Source organism: Bos grunniens, chromosome 18 (genome assembly GCF_055505025.1).
Source record: "Bos grunniens cultivar Pamir isolate PY7600 chromosome 18, Bosgru_T2T1.0, whole genome shotgun sequence".
Lineage (NCBI taxonomy): Eukaryota > Metazoa > Chordata > Mammalia > Artiodactyla > Bovidae > Bos > Bos grunniens.
Genome location: NC_141182.1, coordinates 33,527,234 through 33,539,622, shown reverse-complemented (window position 1 = coordinate 33,539,622; position 12,389 = coordinate 33,527,234). Strand labels below are relative to the sequence as shown.

At 44.4% G+C, this 12,389-nt stretch overlaps 1 protein-coding gene across 38 annotated transcripts in view; it reads left to right on the top strand.

Annotated features, from left to right (window-relative positions):
- Positions 1-12,389, top strand: part of LOC147353366 (uncharacterized) — a 478,153-nt gene that overhangs the window by 428,700 nt on the left and 37,064 nt on the right. For 35 of the 38 annotated variants that reach the window (XR_015145070.1, XR_015145060.1, XR_015145064.1 and 32 more), the window contains one exon: positions 7,498-7,656. The exons of 1 other annotated variant lie outside the window; for it this stretch is intronic. The gene's annotated coding sequence lies outside the window, so the exon portion shown is untranslated. Of the gene's footprint in view, positions 1-7,497; positions 7,657-12,389 lie in introns of those variants that run through there. 2 more of the 38 variants (XR_015145066.1, XR_015145055.1) reach the window with 1 other exon arrangement.

Below are 12,389 nucleotides of genomic sequence, written 5' to 3'. Positions count from 1 at the left end.
CAAGGAGGCTGGCGGGTGAGGGAGGCTGAGTTGGGATCAGGACCCTGTAGTATGATTGGGTATCAGGAGTCAGTCCCGGGCAGGTGAAAGCCCTGCTGTCCTTGAGGGAGATTGGCTCCATCTAGACCAGCATCCACACACAGGTGGGCTCAGCATCAGGAGGCTGAGTGCATCAGCGTGGCTCAGGCGCACACTGGCATTATTGCCCCATCCCAGTCCCTTCTCCCTCTGAGCCTGGACAGCACAGCACCCAGGGCCTCAGAGTGCAGAGCCTAGTCTTGCCCTCCAGGAGGAGGCAGGCTTGGGAAGGTTCTGTGTTGTCAGAGCCCCCTTTTGGGCTCCAGGCTCCCCGGGGGAGCTGGAGGGTTCAGCCAAGAAGGCATAAAGGTGGGGGTGGGGAAGAGTAGGGGAACACTCACTCCAGGAGCAGTGGGCTCCGACCTTGATGAAATGACCTTGTAAGTTACTCACGGAAGGCAAGTAGCCTCCTCTGAGCTCCACATCCCCATTTCTTAGACCTTCTATGTTCCATCGGAAAGACTTGCGGTGACCTAGTGGCCCCTATGCCTCTGACCCCCATCGTCATCCTTCTTCTCTTTCCCATGTATCAGTTTGTAATTTTCTCTCATTCCCTTCGGAACCCAGGCAGGTCCACCTTCAGCTGCACACCTGCATCTTTGCTCACTTTCCCAGAGCCTTCCTGGTGGAGGAGGGGGGTGGCTTCCCTTCTCCCCCATCACTGCCTCCCACCCGCCACTGTTGCCATCTTCCCTACATCCCCAAGGGGATGGTCTGGCCTTCATCCTGGTGGCATGAAACACACAACCCCCCGCACCCCATTCCCCCACCTCATCTTCCGCCTTTCCATGTCACACTGCCTGCATCTGCCCCCAGGGATGGCGACTCTGACCCCAAACTGTCAGCTCGCTCTTTCACGCTCACTTAGAGTGCATTACAGACATATTGTGCAAAGAGCTTCCATTTACAGAAGCATCAATGTGCAGTTTTTGGGCTGTGAAGGACAAGTGCACTCCTGTCATTTATTGACCAGGAAAGGAGGGCTGCAGGTCTCACCCCAGCCAGAGAGTGGGCTGGGGACTGAGCCCCAAGAGGAGCAGGCCCCTCCCATGACTAGAGGGACAGGGTCTCCCCATGCTCAGCATCTTCTGCTGGTCATCCTTGCCCCCATGACCACCTTGCCCCCATGACCGCCAGGCCCCAGGGCAGCCTGAGGCTGCTGAGAAGTCCCCATATCTTGGCCCACTGCCTCTACCATTGTTCTTTCTGAGCCCTTCAGTTCCTTTAATATTGAAAGAAAATTTAGCCTCCCACCCTGGCTAGTTCCCCTTTAAACTATGCCCTGCACCCCACCCACCCTATCTGGTTGTCTTTCCTGGGTCCCTGTGGCTCTGATTGGGTCTCCAGCCCTCCATGACTGACTGCCTGCTCAGCGTGTGTGCTGTGAGCATGGCAGGGAGGCAGGGTCATGGTACGTCAGAGTCCCAGAAGTGGCCCCATAATTCTCTCCCGCAGGGCTCTGCCTCACTCCCTGCACAGCACTGCCTTCTGTGGCTGAGCGCATTGCACCCTGAGACTGTTGAGCCCTTCCTTGCTCTCCCCTCCCCCTCCCGCTGCATGTCCCCTCCTTCAGCCACAAAGAGCATCCTGGAGACACGTCCCTGCTCTGCGGTGTCACATCTGTGCCTAGACTGTGCCCCTCCCTCTCTGCTGGAATGCTGTTTCCGCCTTCCTTTCCTTGAATGATTCCTGGTCATTTTTAGCACTGACCTCAGGAGGTGCCTTTTAGGGGAGAGGCCACCCAGGCTCTGGTTCACCTCTGTCCATCTCCTTTTTTGGGGCCCTCATCCGTAACATCCCTGTAATACCCCATCCAAACATCAATGCATCTCTAAAATAGGATGTGGGGATGGCCAGAGCATGGGCCACTGTCTTAGTCTGTCCTGACTTCTGTAACAAAATAGCCTTGGCTGGGTGGCCTATAAACAACAGAGATCTCTTGCTCACAGTTCTGGAGGCTGAGAAGTCGAAGATCAAGGCACCAGCATGGTTGCCTTCTGGTTATGGGCCCCTTCCTGGTTCGTGGCCCATGCCTCCCACTGTGTGTGCACACAGAAGTTAGGGCTAGGGATCTCTCTGGAGACTCTACTATTATTATAAGGGCACTAATATCATTCAAAACAAAGGGAATGGATAAAGATATAGTAAGGAGATGCACAAGGTATCTAGACATCACTGTGCAGCTTCCAGTAATTGGTTGAAAGCAGTGAGGCAAACAGGTTTGTCTTTCTGATTGCATAGCGGTGTCTGAATGGTAGCTTAAGGATCTTTCATTCTTAGTCTGCCTCTTAGATTGATTGACACTGTGAGCATGTGGGTGAATGTGTGAGTGTGTGTGTATTGTGAGGGGAGGTTTCCTTTCCTCACAGCACCAATTGAAAACCCTTGTCATCCCGGCATGCAACAGCCAAGGGACAGAGCCCCAAGGATGGGTTTATTGCTGGGTGAGTTGTTGGGGAGGCCCAAGCATCTGCTGTTATTCTTGTCTGAGTGGCTGCGGTTTGGGAGTAATGCTTGAACTGCTGCCGGGGTCCCCCTGTGACTCAGACCCGGGGACTGATGATGGGTTTTGTCATGTTTCTGAATAATTACGGAGCAGCTTCCATTTGTGAGGACTTACTCTGAGGCCATCACAGTGTATTAGTGGTCAAGCAGGCTGCGTATTTGAGAGTTTAAAAGGTGAGAGAGGAAACCCACAGCCTGGAAGATAAAGTTGAGCACTATAAATAATTGTGTGCCGTGCATGGCGGCTACGTCACAAGAAATGCCGTTTCCCGGAAGGCATGCCTTCCAGGCCCCTTCACATATGCACGCCAGGCTATTTCTTCAGCAAAGCCGGCCCAGGATAAGCTGGAAGTTGGGGTGAGCAGACGTGCTTCTCGAGGCCAGGCATTTTCCCAGCCGTGGAAATGTTCAGCCCAGGGCTTCATAGAGAGAACTGAGGAAGTGGCCTCAGGGGCAATGAGTCTTCTTTCTCTCTGAGCCTCAAGCTTTCGTTTTTCTGTAAAATGGAACAAAAGGTGTAAGAACTGCCCGTCTTATGAGGCTGTGATGGTGGTCAAACCGGGCGATGCATGTGATGTAAAAACGAGCATCTGGGCTGATGTAAGGATGCTGTCACCTGTATGAAGAGGTGTGCCTTCACTCCCCTCCATTTGTGGTGTCTCCCTGCGTGCGACCCTAGCGTTCCATTTCCTCCTGTGACTTGGTGAACGGCAAGGCGTGGGTTTCTGTCTCGGGGCGGGGGTGGGGTGGGGGAAGATGATTTACAAGAGCTGGAGTAAGCCAACTGTAAAAGCTGACAAGGTGGGCTCCGAAGACTGAACTAGAAATGCTCCCCTTGCTGAACTCAAAGGAAGTATGGGCAGGAATGGAAAATCACTCAGAATTCAGAAACAGTGGCCACTTACAGAGTAAAGCCACTAAATTACGCCCAACCAACTGTCTTTACAATAAGATTACAGGTGATCCAAAGGAGCAAAACCAGTCCATACTCAAAAGGAATGGGTTGTCCTTAGTGCCGTGATGTACAGAGTCAAACATCAGCTACCACTGACAATTTATGTGAAAAAACTATGGAAATAGATATGTCCCATGCTGGATGTCTCTGAGCTTGCTCAAATTAATGTTCTTTAGTTTTAAACAGTTGATAATAAGGTAGATATATAGGTATTGATAACAAGGTAGATATATAGTAGTTGAAAGAAAGAAAAAGGGAGGGAATGTGGGTAGGTAAATATAAATAGAACTAGAATAAACTATTTTTTTCCCTCAACTTCCAATCCTTCCTTTGATGAAAGAAATGCTCATGCATTGAAAAGACCAGAGAAGAGCCTTGTGTTCAGAGTTGAGGAGTCTGTAATAGAATTCCAGTGGGGACAATTGCTTGAAGCCCCCATGTGTGAACTCACACCTGCTTGTACACATAAGTGTATCCTATAAAAGAAAGGAGTTGGTTCTGATTCATGTGTAAACAGCCTATCCCAGCTTCAGCCACCTAAGATCTATTCATAACGGTGAGGTTTAGTTGAGAAAATCTCAATACCTGGGCAGAGTTACCATGTGGCTAGTAGAGCAGCCATCGTATATTTTAATTATGGCAAGAAAGCAACTTTTTGATAGAATGGGTGAGCACAAACATTTGGCAACTTCCTGCATGAGTGCAAATGAAAAGCAATTCTATTAGGGCTGTTATTTTTTTTTTTTCCTCAAGAATGACTTCCTCTGTGTAGTAATAGGAAGCTTTCAGGAAATTATTCTTTCTGGCACTGCTGGTGTTGAAGCACCAGAATGAACCTGCATTCAGTAATCTAAGTAACTTTGTTTTCCAAGTTAATTAATTGAATGATTCTTGATGTTTGACAATGAAATATAACATGGTAACAGCATGAGGCAGTTTTCTCCTTTAATTTAAAAAAGCAAGAGTCTTGTCTACTCCATTTCATATTAGATCCACCATTATTATGCAAAAGCAGACAGAGTTGATGGGCCAGGCATTTTTTGGGTCAGACATTTTTTTCCCCCTATGCATAAAGCAGTATAGACTAGCGATTCTCAAATTTGAGTGTTCCTCAGAATAATCTGAAGATCTTATTGTTTTAATTACTTGATTTTATGCCAGGTCTTAGTTGCCACATGCGGGTTCATCTTTGTTGTGGCATGTGGAATCTTGAGTTACAGCATGTGGGATCGAGTTCCCCGACCAGGTATAGAACCCAGGCCCCCTGCATTGGGAGCATGGAGTCTTAGCCACTGGACCACCAGGGAAGTCCCCGAAGATCTTTTTAAAATGCAGACTAGGACCCAGTAGGCTTGCAATGGAACCTATCTGAGATCCTGCATTTCTGTCAGTCTCTCAGGTACAGCTTATGAGGCTGCTCATCCATGAATCCCACTTTCAGATCTCTGTATCAATGATTCCCCCACAATATCTCTGTGGGGGAAGGGAAAAGAGGGCAGGAAGGAGATGCTGGGGCTGCGATGGGCTACTCTTCCCCATCAGCCAGTAACCCCTGTCCTGTGTATTAACTAAGCTAGGGGAGCTTTTAGGGTGAATTGAGCTGTCAACCACAGCTGTGGCTGAAATCAGGTGTAGGTCAGAGGGCTATTAACCTGGGCACCAAAGCCATCTGCTGCATTAGGACACAGTGGAGTGTAAGAAGGAGATTGCGTCTGGCACCCAGGGTACCTAGGCGTCAATGTTAACTGCCGGGTGCACCAGGAATCCACAGACACGTGCCTGAAATAGACCAGCTCCAGAAATTAGACCAGCTCCAGAAATTAGACCCACAGACGATGCTCAGAAGCAGCCACCATGAAAGGCAAATTTGGATGCTTCAGAGTCTTCAGACTTAATGAAGTTTCTCAGAGCAGCACCTAGGTGTCAGTTTGGTGTCTGTCCCCTTGTTGTCAGGCTTCCCTGGTGGCTCAGACAATAAAGAATCTGCCTACAATGTGGGAGACCTGGGTTCGATCCCTGGGCCGGGAAGATCCCCTGGAGAAGGGCATGGCAACCCACTCCAGTATTCTTGGCTGGAGAATCCCATGGACAGAGGAGCCTGGTGGGTCCATGCAGTTGCAAAGAGTAGGACATGAGTGAGTGACTAACACACACACACACTCCCTGCTTGTCACTGAGTCACCTGAATGTGCACTGTCTCCTGCCTGTGAGGTCACCTTGGGAGCTGGAGCTGGAGCTTGCGCATGAGTGGTGGTGAACTCTGTGTACTCAGAAATCCTCATAGACCTAGGTTGAAATAACCCTCATTGCTATGTACTGGGCTCACTGGCCAGGGTTCCAAACAAAATCCCACAGCTTCAAGGCTGCTTTGCTTTTCTCTCAAGCTGTTAAAGGAACAATCTAAATACATCTTTTTTCATTTGTCACTTATGAACAGCTGTAGACCCGGAGATGTCTCTTTTGGGATCAGACAGAGTTTAAAGGAGAAGCAGGGTTGTGAAATATTCTTTGACATTTCGAATATAATCAGTTAACAGAATATCCAGATCGGGATGGGGGATCCCCCGACACTAGGCTGTGAGGCTCAGAGGCACTGCCAACGCCCTCATCAGTTTTAGGCCTGCCAAAGCTGGAGCTCTGTCGTTCCCAACGCCCTGGAAAGGCTGCTCCTTTATGGCCGTGCCACCACAGGGGCTCAGATGATTAGGCATCTCTAATGAGCCTAACAGAAGACAATGGCATCTGTTATTTACCTAGGGAGAAGTTAGGAGGGGAGGGACATGTGTGTGTCCTGGGGACCCTTTATGCAGTATTTAACTAGGGTTGGGATGAAAGGAAGCTGGAGGGGGAACATCAGTTAGGCCTAAGCATATGGGAGTATTTTCCAATCAGACATAGGATAGGCTCTGTGTTGTTCCGACCAGGGCAGAAAAGAGAGATGGCCTCTCACATCATGCAGGAGGAAAGGGGAATAGCACCTGGGGAGCACCCACTGCCTACCAGGAACCAGCCCTTTGCTTCTACATAGTTTTTCCTAGAATGATGCCAGACTCAGTAAACCACGACTTAAAATTTTTCTACTTTAAATGAAGAAATAGAGGTTCAGAGACCTTAAGACTTATTTATTCTTTCAAAGCTAGAAAGTGCTGGGACTTTCAAATCTAGATCTACTTGAGCCCAAGGTCAAGAAATTCCCACTCTGAGTAATTTTAAAAGCATTATCATTATAATATTAAGGCTGTGGATGAAAGAGGCATACACTGCATATAAAATGCATGCAAATATCTTTTTCTCTATGTGAGTATTAATTTTGGCTCTGTGCTTCCTGGAAGGGAAGTCAGGGAGGGAAATAGTAATGAAAATATTTTGCAGACTGATGAGGCCTGTCAACTTTGAAGACAAGGTGTTTAAAGCGTTTTGGTACTATCATCTTCAGACTTCATGCATGTAGCTCTTCAACAAAATCTATATAAAGTTATATGATCCATTTATATATATTTGTATAGGCCCTCCTACTCCAGCCCTACTTCCCCTATAATGCCTCTTGAAGCTCCACCTCTAATGCGTATCCCACCTGCACTGTTTCAGCGGCATCTCCCAGCTGTGTACCTTACAGTTTTTTCCAATTTTATTGAGATATGATTGACATACAGCACTGTATTAGTTTAAGGTGTGCAGTGTATGGACTTGATTTAGGTGTACTGTGAAGTGATTCAGTAAGTTTAGTTAACATTCATCATTTCATACAGACACATACACACAAAAAAGAATGTTTTTTCCTTTGTGATGAGAACTTTAAGGATTTACTTTATTAGCAACTTTCAAATAAACCACATAGCAGTGTTCATTACAGCAAACATGTTGTATGTTTTGTCCCCAGGACTTATATATGTTACAATGGAAAGTTTTTACCTCTGACCACCTTCATCTAATTAGTACTCCTTCCTCCCCATCTCTAGTAGGGCTTCCAGGGCAACTCAGTGGTAAAGAATCCGACTGCCACTGCAGGAGCCACCGGTTCAATCCCTGGCTTGGGAAGATCCCCTGGAGTAGGAATTGGCAACCCAATCCAGCATGCTTGCCTGGTAAATGCTGTGGACAGAAGAGCTTGGTGGGCTGCAGCCCACGGGGTCACAAAAGAGTCGGACACGACTTAGTGACTAAACAAAAACCAGCTTTAATAACCACAAATCTGATCTCTTTTTCTATTAATTTTTCTTTTTAAAAAAATTTTTATTGAAGTATAGTTGATTTACAATGTTAATTTCAGGTGAATCAGTTATACGTATACATATATCTATTCATTTTTAGATTCTTTTCCCATATGGGTCATTACAGAGTATTCAGTAGAGTCCCCCATGGTATAGAATAGGTCCTTATTAGTTATCCTTTCTGTATATAGTTGTGTGTATATGTCCATCCCAATTTATCAACCCCCGTACCCCCTGAAATCCATAAGTTTGTTTTCTATATCTGTAACTCTATTTCTTTCTTATAGATATCTATGAATTTTTCTTTAAGATTCCAAATGTAAGCAAGATCATACAGTATATGTCTTCCTCTAATTATCCTTAACACAATGCTCTCAAGGTCCATTCATGTTGTTGCAAATGGCAGGATTTTGTTTTTAATGCATGAATAATACTCTATTATCTATCCATATTTTATACGTGTATATATAGTACTTATCTAAAGATATTATATCACAATGTCTTCATCCATTAACCCATCAGTGAACACTTAGGCTATTTCCTTGTCTTGGCTCTTATAAATAATGCTATAGTAAACATGGGTGTGTCACTCTCTCTTCAACACGTGTTTTCATTTCCTTTGGAGATATACCAAGAACTGAGATTGCTGGGTCATATGGTAGTTTTATTTTTAATTTCATTTTTTTTAAACAATAATTACTTTATTTTTATTTTTTTTTTTTACTTTACAATATTGTATTGGTTTTGCCATACATCAACATGAATCCTCCACGGGTGTACATGTGTTCCCCATCCTGAACCCCCCTCCCACCTCCCTCCCCATACCATCCCTCTGGGTCATCCCAGTGCACCAGCCTAAGCTTCCTGTATCCTGCATCGAACCTGGACTGGCGATTCGTTTCTTATATGATATTATACATGTTTCAATGCCATTCTCCCAAATCATCCCCCACCTCCCTCTCCCACAGAGTCCAAAAGACTGTTCTATACATCTGTGTCTCTTTTGCTGTCTCGCATACAGGGTTATCGTTACCATCTTTCTAAATTCCATATAAATGCGTTAGTATACTGTATTGGTGTTTTCCTTTCTGGCTTACTTCACTCTGTATAATAGGCTCCAGTTTCATCCACCTCATTAGAACTGATTCAAATGTATTCTTTTTAATGGCTGAGTAATACTCCATTGTGTATATGTACCACAGCTTTCTTATCCATTTATCTGCTGATGGACATCTAGGTTGCTTCCATGTCCTGGCTATTACAAACAGAGGTGCAATGAACATTGGGGTACACATGTCTCTTTCCGTTCTGGTTTCCTCAGTGTGTATGCCCAGCAGTGGGATTGCTGGGTCATAAGGCAGTTCTATTTCCAGTTTTTTAAGGAATCTCCACACTGTTCTCCATAGTGGCTGTACTAGTTTGCATTCCCACCAACAGTGTAAGAGGGTTCCCTTTTCTCCACACCCTCTCCAGCTTTTATTGCTTGTAGACTTTTGGATCACAGCCATTCTGACTGGCATGAAATGGTACCTCATTATGGTTTTTATTTGCATTTCTCTGATAATGAGTGATGTTGAGCATCTTTTCATGTGTTTGTTAGCCATCTGTATGTCTTCTTTGGAGACATGTCTATTTAGTTTCTATTTGGAGAAATGTCTATTTAGTTCTTTGGCCCATTTTTTGATTGGGTCATTTATTTTTCTGGAATTGAGCTGCAGGAGTTGCTTGTATATTTTTGAGATTAGTTATTTGTCAGTTGTTTCATTTGCTATCATTTTCTCCCATTCTGAAGGCTGTCTTTTCACCTTGCTTATAGTTTCTTTTGTTGTGCAGAAGCTTTTAATTTTAATTAGGTCCCATTTGTTTATTTTTGCTTTTATTCCCAATATTCTGGGAGGTGGGTCATACAGGATCCTGCTGTGATTTATGTTGGAGAGTGTTTTGCCTATGTTCTCCTCTAGGAGTTTTATAGTTTCTGGTCTTATGTTTAGATCTTTAATCCATTTTGAGTTTATTTTTGTGTATGGTGTTAGAAAGTGTTCTAGTGGAACCTCTATACTGTTTTCCATAGTGGGCTTACAAATTTACATTCCTACCAACAATGTACTAGGATTCCCTTTTGTCCACATCCTTGCCAGCATTTCTTCTCTTGTCTCTTTCACCATAGCCATTCTAACAGGTGTGAGAAGATATCTCATGTGGCTTTGATTTGCATGTCCCCAGTGATTAGTAAGACTAAGCATCATTTCATGTATCTGTTCATCATTTGAATCAAATATTTTCTTTGGAAAAATATCTATTCATGTCCTTTGCCCATTTTTTTAATTGAATTATTATTTACTTATTAATTTTTGGCTGTGCTGAGCCTCCATTGCTTCACAGGCTTTTCTCTAGTAGCTTTTCTCAATGGGGGCTACTCTTGTTCCTGTGCACAGGCTTCTCATTATGGTGACTTCGCTTGTTGAACCTCCCAGGCTCTAGAGAACAGGCTCAGGAGTTGTGGCTTGCACACAGGCTTTGTTGCTCTGCAGCATCTGGGATCCTTGGGATCAGGGATCCAATCTAGGTCTCCTGCATTGGCAGGCGGAATTTTTTACCACTGAGCAACCAGAGAAGCCATAATTAATTTTTTTTTTGCTACTGAGTTGTATTAGTTTTAAAATACACTTTGGATATTAATTCATCAGGTATATGATTTGCAAATATTTCTTCAAATTCTATAGTGGTTGATTCTTTTGTGGTGTGGAGGCATTGTTCAGTTCAGTTCAGTTCAGTTGCTCAGTCGTGTCTGACTATCTGTGACTCCATGAATCGCAGCACGCCAGGCCTCCCTGTCCATCACCATCTCCTGGAGTTCACTCAAACTCACGTCCATCAAGTCGGTGATGCCATCCAGCCACCTCATCCTCTGTCACTCCCTTCTCCTCCTGCCCCAATCCCTCCCAGCATCAGAGTCTTTTCCAATAAGTCAACTCTTCACATGAGGTGGCCAAAGTACTAGAGTTTCAGCTTTAGCATCATTCCTTCCAAAGAACACCCAGGATTGATCTCCTTTAGAATGGACTGATTGGATCTCCTTGCAGTCAAAGGGGCTCTCAAGGGTCTTCTCCAACACCACAGTTCAAAAGCATCAGTTCTTCAGCGCTCAGCTTTCTTCACAGTTCAACTCTCGCATCCATACATGACCACTGGAAAAATGATAGCCTTGACTAGATGGACCTTTGTTGGCAAAGTAATATCTCTGCTTTTCAATATGCTATCTAGGTTGGTCATAACTTTCCTTCCAAGGAGTAAGCGTCTTTTAATTTCATGGCTATATTCACCATCTGCAGTGATTTTGGAGCCCAAAAAGATAAAGTCTGACACCGTTTCCACTGTTTCCCCATCTATTTCCCATGAAGTGATGGGACCAGATGCCATGATCTTCGTTTTCTGAATGTTGAGCTTTAAGCCAACTTTTTTACTCTCCTTTTTCACTTTCATCAAGAGGCTTTTTAGTTCCTCTTCACTTTCTGCCATAAGGGTGGTGTCATCTGCATATCTGAGGTTATTGATATTTCTCTCAGCAATCTTGATTGCAGCTTGTGCTTCTTTCAGCCCAGCATTTCTCATGATGTACTCTGCATGTAAGTTAAATAAGCAGGGTGACAATATACAGCCTTGACATACTCCTTTTCCTATTTGGAACCAGTCTGTTGTTCCATGTCCAGTTCTAAATGTTGCTTCCTGACCTGCATATATGTTTCTCAAGAGGCAGGTCAGGTGGTCTGGTATTCCCATCTCTTTCAGAATTTTCCACAGTTTATTTGTGATCCACACAAAGGCTTTGGCATAGTCAATAAAGCAGAAGTAAATGTTTTTCTGGAACTCTCTTGCTTTTTCAATGATCCAGCAGATGTTGGCAATTTGATCTCTGGTTCCTCTGCCTTTTCTAAAAAAAAAAAAAAACCAGCTTGAACATCTGGAAGTTCATGGTTCATGTATTGCTGAAGCCTAGCTTAGAGAATTTTGAGCATTACTTTACTAGCATGTGAGATGAGTGCAATTGTGTGGTAGTTTGAGCGTTCTTTGGCATTGCCTTTCTTTGGGATTGGAATGAAAACTGCCCTTTTCCAGTCCTGTGGCCACTACTGAGTTTTCCAAATTTGCTGGCATATTGAGTGTAGTGCTTTCACAGCATCATCTTTCAGGATTTGAAATAGCTCAACTGGAATTCCATTACCTCCACTAGCTTTGTTCGTAGTGATACTTTCTAAGGCCCACTTGACTTCACATTCCAGGATGTCTGGCTCTAGGTGAATGATGACACCATTGTGATTATCTGGTTCGTGAAGATCTTTTTTGTACAGTTCTTCTGTGTATTCTTGCCACCACTTGTAGTGTGATGTAATTCCCCCTACTAATTTTTTAAATATCTTAAAAATATATCATTGCTAAGACCCATCTCCAGGAGTATTTTTCCTATCTTTTTTTCTATGAGCTTAATGTTTCATGTCTTCCATTTAAGTGTTTAAGTTCAGTCATTTTTATGAAGGGTAGACGATAGGGATATAGCTTCATTTTATTTTTATAAGTGCTTTTCCCCAGCAACACTTCCTAAAGCTATCTTCAGTTTCTCCATGACTCAGCAGTGTCCACAG